Here is a 14,323-nt window from a genome sequence, read left to right as displayed (position 1 = left end):
GAAACGTAATTGGGACCATTGCCGTGTTCTGGTGAATGCAAAAGCAATTCTGTTTAACTTTAAACGGTATCTATTCCGCTACCTCAGAGTCAGCATTGTTACCAAAATATCTACCTGTACGGCTGGGCGCAGCACCTAGGTATAAAGTGTTGTGGCTAATTTAACTCAGCCATATAGCTCCTCAGCATGCAGAAACTGCGCATAGGGGACTTCACCATTTCTGTTTGCATAGATCTGTGGGCATTTCTGATGGGTTTATGCTCCAGCTGTTCCGGAAACTAAGTCACACAAGGTCAAGCAAGCTGTCATGACATCAGGCTGTATTTGATCACACAGCATAGAAAGGGCTCAGGCAGCCTTTAGTTTTGAAAGACTTGGCAAAAAGTCCAGTAAAACATCTAAATGGTTATAATTGTTTAATTCCCCTGAAAGGGAATCTTTTCAGCCTATACAAAAAGCCAATTAAAAAACACCAACAAAACAACAAACACAAAAGAATATTATGATGATGCTGAAGGTAACATTCGAGTTCAGGAAAACAGTTCAGTGTTTTGAGGGTTGTCACAGAGTCATTGTGAGGAGCCGTGGAGATGCGCTTTTGCATGTCCCATGTGCAGCCTTCAAACCACCAAGGCAGTGGTGATGTATTTTCTTTAGTAGGAGAATATAGAAAAAAAAATAAATCCTTACCTTAATCCTACCCTACCAGATAGGAATGGTAAAGCGGACAGTATTCTGAAGCTGCCAGCAGCAGTGAGTCCATGTCGTATGTAAGAAGGTAGTGTAAAGAAGGTAAATGTGAAATCTTGTGTAAGGGAAGACAATATTTGTTTATAGGGCCTCCAAGTAAGTTGATTTTACCAACTTGCATGCATTTGGTCTCAGATTTCATTCACTCACAGTATCCCATCCACATGCCTACAAATATCGGGACATGTGTGCCCAAGTGGTCTGGCCAGGAACACCTGCATAGAGGACACGAGTTACTGAGCCCTTGTTACATCACTGATGTTCTTTTGACTGGCCATGGTGAAATACTTTGGGGACAGATCTTTTACACTCTTTAAGAGTTCTTACGGGACAGTCTTTTGCTTCAGAATCTTGCTTACTTCAGTCTCTATAAATTGCAAAGTCACGTCTCCTTATCTGTTTTTCCTTTTCTGTTTGAAATCTGTGTCTCTTTTCCTGGTGGACTAATAAGACAAGGGTATGTGGTTTGCTGCAACCTGGCTGCAGTCACCCAGTTGACAAGGCATCTGTGCTGTGGTCTTATCAGTGCACAGGCCTTCAGATCTTGGCAGACAAAATACATGCCTCAATTTTGCTTCTGGGAAAGGTTTCCTGGGAGCAGTGTCCTGGGAATGGTGTCCTTCGCTATCAGTATAGGCAATTCTCTTTACCCTTGTTCTGCTGTTTCTTCTGGTGTTCACACACACATTTACATTCATAATTCATTAAAAAAAAATATATATATGCTATTCTTTCATTTCTGTTATCAAACCCTACAAGCTGGTCTTACTATTTTTTGGTGCGGCGTTCTTATGTTTTTACATTTTCTTCTCCAGTTCATTACAATGTTCATAACTGGTGAGCTGCTTCTTCTTTACTTGCTTGCAAAACACATTACAAAAATATTTTTTCCCATCGCTTCTCACCCAAATGCCAGCACTAATATGTATTCGCATCTGCCATGACTCAGTCATGATACTGAGAAACATGCAAAACTCCTTCATGTCTGAAAGTCATGCCAGCATGCCAATAGAAACATTGCCTCCATCTGAACTGTGATCAGTAATTTTGAAAAACCATTGGTGCCAGATGGTCAGATGTCAATTTAGCACTTGAGCTAGGTAGGTCAGAAAGTTGAAACAAATCAATAAAACTATTTAGAAGAGAATTGTGATGTGAAGATTTTGATAGCTGGCTTCATTCCTCCCCTTCCCCTGCCCCAGATCAACTGATTAGATTAAAGCTGTACAAATTAAAAAAACAAACAACAAAACAGGTACTGAAAATTAAGCAAAAAAAAAAAAGTATAAATGCTCTATCTACCACTTAGTCACTATGTCATTGCACTTTGTCTTTTTCATCCAAAGTGTCTATTCAGATAAGATAACTTATCAAAGTATCTCAGAATGAAATTCAGTATCACACTTTAGACCTGCTTCATGATGAAGGTCCACAGTCAATATGCTATTCAAAGAGCAAAATTCAAGGACACGTTTGCAAATTGTAATACTGGAAAACTGACCATGAAATAGTCCTCTTTGAATCAGTACTTCTAAGAACAGCCTGATTTTCCAGTTGAGTTCGTGCTGGCCTTACGCTACCTGTATGCAGCTCTGCACTGAGGTTGCAAGATAAACTCATTCTTGGCAACTCAGCATTCTCCATAGCTCCGAGAGGAAGGAGCAACTGAGAACCATCTGTAGGGAACCTCTTGTTCCTCTCCATGTAGGAACCACCTTAGCAATAATGTACACAATAAGGAGATGCCGGGGTGAGTGAAGGGCAGACCAGACAGCAATGTGTTCTGCTCAACCTGGAGCCACTTGAGCCACACTGAACTCTCCAGACAGCCCACGGTCATGGATGCAGTGGGCTGTTTAAGTGTTTTTGTGCCAGCACAGGAGGGCCTACACACCGGACCTTTGCTGGAGCTAGCAAGGATAATATCAACAGCAAAGACAAGGTTAGTGCAGGCTTCAGCGCAGCCTTGTGCAAGCAGTCCTATACCCCTGAATATATTCTTGGACTACACCACCTCCTCCATCGTTTCTTTCTATTATTAATGTTAGTCTGATGTAGCTGAAGACTGAAATCTTTGTCTACCCCATGGCAGCTGATCTAGGGCACGTCTGTGAGGTGGTGGCTGGAACTCAGATTTATCTGCTTTCAAATGGAGGTTGGGAAAAAAAAAAAAACAAAACATGCAAGAGCAGGTGAAGGCCATGATTTAAGAATCAAAGAAAGTGTTAATTGTAGGTAGACTATATAGCAACAGTGCTACTAATTTTTTTTCTTCAAAGAAAACCCTTCATTTCCTTTGCCTTTAGAAAACCTAAAATTTTTAGAATTTTAGAATTTAGAAAGAAAACCTTTAGAAAATAAAGCCATATCACCTCTAACATGCTGTAGTTTCAAAAACTCAAACCCAAGATCTCACCAATTGTACCTAATAAGGTGCTTGAAATTCAAATGGTAGCACCATATAAAATGGAACAAAGTCAAAGTTTTGTGGCAGTCCACAAGCCAGTAATACAAAATGACACTTACATGTACAATTTTATAAGTCCTTGCCCCTTCTGAAATCAAATCTGATGAGAACAGAACTAGGGTCTCCACCCAATGCAACAGATGTGCTTGAAGAGGTTTGTATCAGCAGAAGCAAGATCAAGCTCTGGGGCAAAACCACGGGAATCCATTTTTAAAAATCTAAGCATTGACATGCCATGTTTTATGACCATTTACATGGGCAAAGAGACATCTGAGCTCAAAGCAGACAGATGCATGTTTAATTGTTCAGCCTGTCTGCATGAATAACAGTTTCCAGATATGACAAGCTTGCATGTAGGAAATTATACTTATTTCATAAATTTTATTCACAGTCATGAAGTCTGGTTTTTATAAAGTGTCTCTTTCAGATTAGCTCCTGCTTCCTTAGAAGAATTTCTGTTAACAGAATGAATTTCAGTCTCCCAAATATGCATATATACAAAGGAAGGAGATACTGTTGATCAGAGAAACTATATCAAGCTGCCAAAAAAATGAATACTGAAATTCTTACCCCAGTAAAATCAGTGGTGTTTTCCCCACTGACTTCCATCCTTACAGAGTTTGATTTTTAGATGTTCTTGTTCAAATCAAAATATCTGAAGAGATGCTTAGAGAAGTACTGAGTCTTCCTGGAAGAATCTATACCATGCCACTCTCAACTGTGTTAAGAATCAGCTCAATTCTTTCTTTTTTCAAATGGCTGATTAAAGTATTCGTACCTGAAGGGGACACTGATGATTGTGGCCTGCAGAGAAGTGGAATATTTTTTCATAAGCAACCAGTTCTGCATTGTATTTTGTAAAACACTGGTATGCACAACACTTCACTGTGACATGCACAGCTTTGCACAAGGCAGTAAAGAAGATAAAGTGCCTTTTTTCTTTATGTTTGTTTTTCTAATTTCCACCCTGTAACAATTCTTTTGTTCCTACTATATGAGCAAAGCTATCATTTTGAACTCTAACAAACCAATCATAATACAGTACTGAATTTCAGATACCCGAAACCATTCAAAATATACTCGCAGAGCTTATTTTCTGAAGAGTTTATAGCTAGATCCACGCAAGATCTTAGTAGTGATAGTACATCACCTTTTACATGCCTGAATGCCTGGTACAATCTGTAGCCTGACGGGCAACAAGCCTGCCTATACAATGCATAAAACTACCTGAAGAAGAGTATCACCAAAAGCCAGCATCACAAAGAGGTGACAGATAATAGGAAATACCGAGGAGGTACATAAGCTTATCTCCTCACACCGTTTTCAGCGATATAAGCTCCTTACGCAATGCAAAAGCACTCTTTCTGCCATTAAACATCTATCTTAATTGAAGGTTTTACCTCTTCCAGTTACTTAGTATTAGTGGCAAGGTGTACATTTCTGTCCCTATAGATCTGCCAGGGGAAAAAATGACACACTCACCTCCTTTGAGAAATCAGCCAGGTTCATTTAGATCATCTTCTCTGTCTATTCACGATCATATATGTGAATTTGATTGAAGCAAATGGGGGAGTCCTCGCACAGTCGCTTCCTCTGGCAGAGCTGTGAAGACAAGTTTATCCTGGAGAGAGGGAATACCAGGATGCTTCTGTCTCCATTAGCAGAGCTATTGTCAAGGGAGCCATTGATCGTACAGTCATTCACCAAATATTCTGTTCACTCACAAAATTATCTGTTGCTTCTGGCCCTATCCTGCCTCGGAATGTGTTGTATCACCCTCCCGTTACATCTGGCTTTGGGATTAGCATAGGCAGACACTGCGCGGCTCTCTACCTGCTGCGTAGAAGTGCCCTTAAACACAAGAGGTGATGCCTGAAGATTAAGAGCCACCAAATCAGGGATTTTGGCATTCCCTTCTGATAAACCTTCATAATTGGATTTGTCCCAGAAAGGATGGTCAGACAACACGTAGACTCCTGAATTAATGGGCAAGTCCTTGGTGACTTGAGGTTTTTTTGCATGTGGCTTGAGAGGAAGAAGTCACATGTACTTTGATTTTTCCCGCATGTCTTTGAAATAGTGGATGGTGTTATTTTGTGATGCATGTTGTGGTCAGAATGAATTCTTCCATAATAAATTCTCTATTAAGAATTTCAGGAAGATATGTTGTAGCTTGTTATTGACATACAGTGCAAGCTGATGTTCATAAAAAAATAGAAGGGTGTTTGTGTAGGATGGAATCAAATGCTTTTTTTCCTCTCAGGTGCTGTTTCAGGTCTCTTTTTTTCTTCAGAATCAGGAGCGACATGAAAGAAAATTTTGTTCATTTTGCAAAACAAAAGAGTAAAGCTCTCATGCACCATTTACCTTTTCACTCCATAAATGTTATGAGTAAATGTTATTTATAAATATATATTGTGACAGTGTCACAATTTTTCATCATGAAAGCAATTTTTTTGAGACAGTCTTTCAGTCACGACTAGTTTTATATTTGGCTGACTCATTGCGTCTTGCAATTAAATAAGATGTGTGTACGTTTTGATCTTTAAAGAGGCATGCTGGATATTATCCCAAGAAGTAATTTAATTATTTTGCATGTATTATGCTTTTGCAATTCAGACATGTTTAGCTAAATAGACTTAGTCTTGCTCTCTAATTAACTTAGTTTTGTTTGGTTTTTAATGATGTTACTATCTCTTTGGAAGGGTGAGATGTCCCTTTTCAGGAGGCTAAGCATTGAGATAAATACAATATATTATGGTTATTAGGAAAAAAAAAATCAACTATTGAACTGAGAAACATGTAGCCGGCCAAGCCTTGCTTTGTATATTATATATATGCAATATATATATTGTGTCAGATACCTAGTCTCCATATTCAGATGGATGAAGGGCTCCCAGCACGGACAGCTGCTTTGGCATTTGGGCTTGCTGGGTCAGCCGTGTTAATCCTGCTCCCTGTTTTGTGATAGGAACCCTGCAGAAGGGTTGCCCTAACCCCAAAGCAGTGCCAACTCCTACGTTCCCCAGTGCCTTAACGGATCAATTCTAATGCTTCAAGCCCACGAGTCCTCACATCATTTCCTTCCAGGACCTGTCTTCGAGCAACGAAATAAGGCAAAATCCTGAATTTGAAATTCCAGTGAAAACAATTTCTCACTTGTCAACGACCCAAACCATAGATTTCAATCAAAAAACTCTGTTTCTTGATTCCTTGCCTTAGCTTCCTTTTGGTCTTGCGTATTCTTATCCAGGCCAACATCTCCTGGATTTTAGGTCCCCTTTTCTTGACCTCATTCCTCCATCTGACTGCCTTTTCTGTAAATGCTTGTGTACCTGCACCCATCTCCCTTAAATTTCAGCTGACTCTAGCAATCCAAAGATTCTTTTCCACCTCAGAAAATGTTACCACTGGCTTTTGACATTGACCTATTTTGTTCTTTTAAAAGCAAGAATTAGCATCATCATCCTTTGCTCTCAGTTTTTTATTGAGAAGTTATTTCCAACTCAGATGACTTTCAGTTTTACTGCTCAGTCACTGTACTCTTCGTCCTCAATATTTTAAACCACTTAACAATGAATCTGAGACACCCTTCAGAGCAACTTGTGTGAAGAAACAAAATACATCATGGGAACCTCCAGTATGCACAAATGTGTAGAATTCATGCAGTGTTTTTCCTATGGCCTTAATTTATATCAATGCATTCTTCTACTTGTCTATTAGCCTTACCACTCTCTCCCTAGGTCATCTTCCTTGGGTCTGTTTGAAAAAGGGATATGTTAATATCTATGCTTTTACCTTTCACCAAATAATTTTAGAAGGTTTTATATTTATTTACCTAGAGATTATATTATTTTCTGTTTTCCTCATTTATCCATGATTTTGAGGGATGTCTTTATGCTAATGATTTCCCTTTGCCTTCTGGTTAATAATGCCAGCAGTTTTAACATAACTGGTTTGATATGTTGGTATGTGGTTGCTCTGAACTACTAACATGATGTCTTTAGACCTCCCGTAAGATAATTGAAGCTTTTTGTCCTTTCATCTACTGAATGTTCCTTTAGCAACAGTCCTTAGTTTAGGTAGTTCCCTTTGTCAAAGTTAAACATTACTGTATTCGATTTTTTTGGCTTTTTTGTCTCTGCAGAAATGTTTAATCTAAGCCAATTAGGTCACTCTTATGGAGAGGTTTTTGGATAACGACATTTGAACCGGGTTCTCTGCACTGCTCATGACTAAGGCAAGAGCAACTTCTTTCACATTAACTGACAAATGTTAATTACTAGTCACTAATGTTGTCAACAAATTTAACCTTGCCATCAAATCGTTACCCATATTCGCCTGATGTACCTGAGGAGGGGAGTATAGCTGGTCTCCCATTGTCAGTGTCTCCTCCTCTCACAGCCAATAACACCTGAAATCAGACTTTGTGAGAGGCTGAAATTATCATTTACAGTCCCAGACCTCTGCAACAGACTAAAATAAACAACCTGTCTCAGCCATCTCCAGAAAGTTTTCAAAAGTGTTACACCTTCATTTTGGAAGTTATTCCTAACACTGTTAATCACTTCTCACTACTGCTGCTCAGAGCTTCAGCCCAGCGCCTGCCCATGCACTTACAGTCAGGTCACCAGCTACAGTGACTTGGCAGGGCTGTATCAGACCAACCAATACGCTGTTTCTCACCAACCTCGGATCTGCACCAGGTCTTGGGTTTGTATCATACTGACTAAATTTGAGCTGCAGCTCATGCATTATTTCTACTGAAGTCAACTACTTAACACGGGGTTTATGTTCTAAACACCCTTCATCTGAATCTATTATTTAAGCTCTCGGGTGTATTGTGTAGCTGTAGCATCTCCTAATCACTTCTTCTTTTTAGCATTATGTGAAGGTATCCCACACTACAGCTCACTCTGAATCACAAGATGATTTATGTGTCCCTATTTTGTATAAAAGCATCATCACGTTAGAATGATCTTTAAAATGAGAAACTTTATTTGTTCCCCATTCCTTCCTTTCCTTCGCCCTTACCCAGTCATCGATAGGCAATCATACATAAAACCACACACGGTACTTACGATTTCATGGGGGAATCCTGCCAGACCTTATTGGGTTTTGAAAGAGCCTCACCTCTAGGAAACACCAAGTCAGAACCTGAGAGAGGTAAGCAAATTGCTTAGACCATCCAGATACTTTCCCACAAGGGAAGAAAAAGCAGAGGTAAGTGTTTCTAAGGAAACTGGAAAGAGATCCAAAATAGTTTGGCACCTTAAATGAAGTCTGCTGAAGGTCCAGTGAAAAATTATAATCTGATGTTCCCAAGGGATTTTTCTCCTTCTGGTTGTTTTTTTGGGGTTTTTTGTTTGTTTGTTTGTTTTTGTTTTTTAAACTGAAGGTACTTTACCCACTATAAGCTCAGTCTTCTGGAAGAAAAAAGACCATCCAAAGCCAAAACAGAAAACAAAACAAATGTTGCCTGATCTGTATAGCTAAGTAACTGGCTCCTGTCTGAGCAAATATAAAAGTATATAATGATTATATGTGGACACCTGTCTAGGAAGAAGCTTACAGATAGCAAAAGCTTTCTGATCTAGCAAGCACAGGAAAAGAGCTGGCAGCTGAAGTTGTGCAAATTTCAGGTAAAAATAAGGTGCACATTTTAACAACAGAGACAGTTAGATGTTGGACCACCTTACCAATGTTATGTGCTAGTGTCTCCACTACCTGGTTACTTTAAAATCACGAATGGTTTCTCTGGAAGATGTATCTGTCAAAAAAAGATGGGAGTACATACGGCATGAAGGACAGATTCATCAAGGGCTGTTAGTCACGATGGTCCATATGCAACTTCTATCACAGGCTGTCCTGAAATTGCCAAATGTGAGAAAAAATACTCTGTAAGAAGTATCTCAGCACATGCTCTCTTCCCTAAATATTTTTTATTGGTTACTGTAAGAAATGTGCTTTAATCCATCTAACAGTCCTTATGTTCTTAGAGATGAAATATGGGAAATTAAGAGAAGAAAAAGGAGATTCTATTGCATATTGGATAGAATCACAACACTAATTACTGTAACAGCTACTTCTGGATTTCAAACGTCTGAAGAAAACTTCCTTGTGTTAGATGAAAATTGCAATACTGTTGAGACTGAGAAACTCCATTCATTAGCCCACTTTTGAAATGGGTCCTGATATAAATTTGATGTGTCTATAATTATAAAGTGATAAGACTGAGAGATGGTGAGTCATAATTACAACTCAGAAGAAAGGCAATTTTAAAATACCATCTTAAGAATATTCACCTGGTTTTAGTGCAGAAAGTTCAGACGGAAGGGTGATGACTCCCAACAAATCAAAGCAAATCAGCTCCTCTCTCAAGTAAACATGATTTGGGAAGGGAATACAGAAACATACTGTTCTTATGTTAATAACTTTTCACAAGCAGGCATGCAAGAATGATTTAATGATGTACTGGCTCATTTTAAGATATCAAGATTTAATTTAAGATATTAAGAAGCCATCAGGGCTAAGGAGAACACAAAACAGCATTAAGACACTGAGGGCAGATGCATTCTAAAATTTGAAACACAGTCATTACCTTCGTTTTTCCAGTTACCAAAGGTGACAGGATCTGTGGTCATCGTAGGTTAGTACAGACAGATAAAAAAAGGAACTAGGTATTCAGGTTTTTTGCCAAGATGGAAAAGCACAACAAGCTACAACAAGCTTTGCCAAGCTACAACAGCACACTACTGTCAGGCATGTTCCAACAGCTAGTTATTCTACCTGTATTGGTTGTAGTGTAACCATCAAACCAAAAGTGAGCTGACAGCAATGTGTAGTTCCTGTCAAGTATGTTGGGACAAATGTGTTTAGCCTGAGGTTCAGAAAGATTGAGTTTCAACGAGAAATAAAGCAAGCAAGCTGTGTGCAACAATTTAGAATGAAAAATTACTATCCTCAAGACAGCATGCTGAATTTATCAAAAGTGGCCAATCCGCACATCTTAAGAGCAATAATCCATACAAGGCAAATTGGTTCATCAATCGATATGAACTGAAGATGGCAAAAATTAATATTAATACATTCATTTTGGAGGAAATTAGGAAAAGACTGGAAGGAACATGTACAATCCACCCTCATCCAGTTTTTAAATCCTTAGATGCCTTTTTGATGCAGTGAGGGTTAGGCTCTAGCAGAGACAGATGCTGTAAGGAACGTGCAGCAATAAGGCTGCACAGCAGGACTCTGCTTGGATACGAAGACAAACCCAAGCAGGCAGATTGTCTTGTCCTGCTATAGGCACTGTAGATACAATAGGTGAAAGCAATATCACCAAGTAAGAATTGTCCTGCTGTATTTTGACTTCAGCTTTCCCCTTCTCCAGGAGGCCTCTTTCCATTAATGTTATTTTGTTTGTAGGAATGGTCATAATCACCTTGTAGGGAGGACGCCTTCTAGTTACTGTTGTAACTGCATCAATTCCTGTGTCATTGTGCGAGACTTGTCTGAAATACCTTCCCTGTTGCTGCAGGGGACACCTGGAAGAAGAGGGAACTACAGAGCTTAGCTCTTCTACCTTTTGCTTCAATTTCTGCCTGGCCACCTGTGAATAAAGCGCTCACTGGACTAGATGCTTAACTAACTCTTCCACCCTTGCTCTGTTCCTTGCCATTTAGCTCCACCTTTTCCAGGCTGCAGTGACTGGGAACCCACCTGGGCCATGGAAAAAATGAATGTCTGGCTGCCCATTAATGCCCAAACCAGCAAAGCTGGTTTAGGCTAAGCATGTTTCCAGTCCATCTGTAACATGACGGAATGGCATTCATTTAAAGACAAAGTTGACAAATCAATGACATGGTCTCAAGGGCTTTTAAAATACCGTTACTGTTTGAAAGCTATTATTACTTCATGCTGTCAAAAGGATACCACCACCATTAATATAAAATTGAGTAAACAAATAAATGGAGCAAATAAACCAAGGAAATGCTTAGTTTATAAACTTCGCATTTAGAGAGCCAGTTTTGATTTGGCTGTGCATGAATTCTGGGGGTTGAAAGTCTTCTCTTTATTATTGCTATTTACTACTGATATATAATAAATATATAATGCAGACTGGAAGATGACACTAATTTCATATAAAACCAGAATAATATACCTGTAATGTTTCATCCTGTCCACTGTAGCAAAAAATGGAATCTCCCTGGGTCACTGATAAACTTCTCAGTCTTAGAAAATCATCGACTAATGCATGCCATAACAGTATGGGGAAAAAAGCCCAGGATGCCTGTGGCGATCACGGGTACAGTATGTTATGTGGCTGTTTTTCATCACTGATAATGTCTTCTGAGAGGTGAAGAAGAAACTGGTTGAAAACCAAGGCATTTTCTCACACCCACATACCTCTTTTATCTTTTCTGGTTTGCTATAGATTTTATGGTGCTCCAAATTTCCAAGTAAGTACTTCTAAAGGAGTTGCACTTTTTTGTTCTTTCTCTTTTATTACTGATGTCAGCAGATTTTTAAAAGGCGCATTATCAAAATGATGGTAGAGAGAAGGTCTGGCATAATTAAGTAGCTTATAACAAGTTTTCCCATTCTTGTTTCACTTGATAATGCTGCTTTTGAGAACTATTCACTGTAACAAAGAGAGAAAAACCAGCCTGCAGAAAAACCAGACCGGACTCATTCTCTTCACAGATGACCAGAACGATTATCCACTTTGAAGTCATGTAACTGAAAAATATAGAACTTGCTTAAATATGCTTATCAGTTTTGATTAGCTAATCTCTTTTTCTTAGTGTAATTGGCCCTTCTGGGAATGGCTTTTCTTGTATTTCCCATTTGTTTCTTGACATCCAGGGAACCTTCACTCTCCAATTCCAGTGAAATTTATTCCGACTAGACTTATCTGTTGGTTTTAACTGTCCTGTGCAGAAAATAGTGGCATTGCTAAGGGTTAGGAGCTGAGATTTCTGGATTTTATTATTAGATCTGTAACTTGCTTACATTATACCTTTGTTCAAACATTATGTGCTTTTACTTGCCCACCCACTAAAGAGAGGAAGGCATCATACTCCTGTAACTGATGATGTGAGATCAAGTCTATAAAGCTCTTTTCACATTTTCTATGTGCATCTAACATATCTTCAAGGACACTGTAAGTTGTGTTGACTAGAAGTAGGGAATGTGAAGACCTGAAACAACCTCATGTGAGATCTTTCCAGTTCTCTGATGTTCTGGTGAACTCAGACAGCAGCAGCAAGCAGCCTGCATGCCCATCTGCCTCAAATGTCCAGAATAACCTAATCCTTGTTTCTGAATGTAGATTTTATCAAGCTCATATCTCACTGTCTTCATATAAGACTGCTGGAAGTGATTTCAGTAAGTGCCAGCTGTGGAGATAACTGCATCCTTTGAAGACAGTTATCCCAGTAAAATTATCAAAAGCTCTGCCAAGACTGGCAACTGACTTGTAACAAGACATTTGGATGCAAGAAACTGTCCCTCTATGACCACCTCTTTCCACCCACCACAACTGTCACCTTCTGCTTTCCCTGCAGCTGCAGCCCTCACCTCACTGGGAAGCAGCTGAAGCTGGCAAAGTTCAGATATTAACCATGTTATACAGCTCCTTCAGAAAGGCACTGGCCCATCTTTCTCTGCCTGTGCTGCAGCTCTGCAGGTAGATTTGGGCTAACTGTTCCCCGTGAAATCAACAGCAACTTTGCTGCAGTAAAACCCAAAATATATTTGATAATCCTATCCTACAGTAATGGATTTGTTGATAGGAGTAAACATACATTATACCAGTGCTGAAGTTTGACGGTAACAGAAGACTGGTTAAATACAGGACTTGAAAGAAGGAGGATTTTATCTGGTCAAAAGAAAGTAAAAATCACCTTCTTTTGAATTTGCTGATAAAGTGGTGTAGAAAATACCAGGGAAAAATCTTGACAATTTTCCCTGTTATTTTGTACTTCCACATTTGGAAATCAAATAGAATCTAAGATCTCTCATGGGAGCTTACATGCTAGTATCTGATGCTCTAGAACGGTTAGTAAAGGGTCAGTGAAGACAAGTTGTTGTTTCAAGATATACTTGTTTTAAATACCCTTTCCTTCTGAGATTAATAGCTTTGTAAGTACTGGAAAGAAGATGGAAAATACTCCAATTATCTAAAGAACTTTGATGAAAGATCTTACTGACCTCCACTGTGAGGCTTCCAAGGGTATTTCATAGTTATCTAGAGAAGCAAAAAAGGAAAGAACTCTAAATTATCTTACATACTATGAAGAAACATTTGATTTTGAAGAGCCTAGAGTGTTTCAGACTCATATTTGTGGCAATATGTAGGCATGCATGAGATAGTATTTACAGTCTACAGCCCCATTTTCAGGGGCTTCAGAACACCATGAAAATTGCTTTTTGTAAGATCCTGAAACAGTTTGTGCTTTTTCTTGCTTTGAAGGGCTTCTGGATAGATTTTCATAAGGTTCTTTGAGCAGTTCTTAGCTAACTCAGATGGCAACATTAAAATTGTGATTTTCTGTGAGTGAGATTGCCTAGGTGTTTTTTTGAACTCAAAACCAAGCAAGCTGTTTGTGACCAAAAGTTCTATGCCAATGGCATTTCAAAAATTGTTTTAAGTAAAAGTAGCAGACTCCGTTTGACCCCAGCATGGAGAAAGGAGAAAAGTTTGAGGATGTATGTATACCACCCAGTTCCACTGGGCCAGTTCATGTGGATTTTCCACTTTTGCCCTCTTTCCAGAACAGTCCATAATAAACAGAAGTCTGGAGTACAGGTTGCCTGAGGCCTGCACGGAGATGGACCTGCTCACTGTGGTGAAACAAAGCCACGGAAGAAAATACACTCCGCAAGCAATTAACATGGGCTCAGAAAAATGGCATCACAAGAATGGCACCACTGCTCTTGGTTTTTCTTGACCTTTAGGGACAGAGCAAGCGCTTAGGCTATATTTGGGAACATGCAGCAGTAAGTGGCAAAGAGCCACATGAGGTTCTTGATAGTTCTGCCAGTGAGTCCATGAACCTCCCCGAGGTCTTTGAAAGCAAATCACATCTCCTCTCTTTCATCTTC

The 14,323-nt window shown here is 39.2% G+C and overlaps 1 long non-coding RNA gene across 1 annotated transcript; it reads right to left on the bottom strand.

Annotated features, from left to right (window-relative positions):
• Positions 1 to 401: 401 nt before the first annotated feature.
• Positions 402 to 5,707, bottom strand: LOC114013984 (uncharacterized). Its single transcript, XR_003557308.2, has 2 exons — positions 4,700 to 5,707; positions 402 to 651 (listed from the first exon to the last, which is right to left on the bottom strand). It is a non-coding gene; the product is annotated as an uncharacterized LOC114013984 (long non-coding RNA).
• Between the last annotated feature and the right edge of the window lie 8,616 nt (positions 5,708 to 14,323).

This window comes from Falco peregrinus, chromosome 1 (genome assembly GCF_023634155.1).
Source record: "Falco peregrinus isolate bFalPer1 chromosome 1, bFalPer1.pri, whole genome shotgun sequence".
Classification (NCBI taxonomy): domain Eukaryota; kingdom Metazoa; phylum Chordata; class Aves; order Falconiformes; family Falconidae; genus Falco; species Falco peregrinus.
Note: the sequence above shows the minus strand (reverse complement) of the source record. Positions and strands in the feature narration are given on the sequence as shown.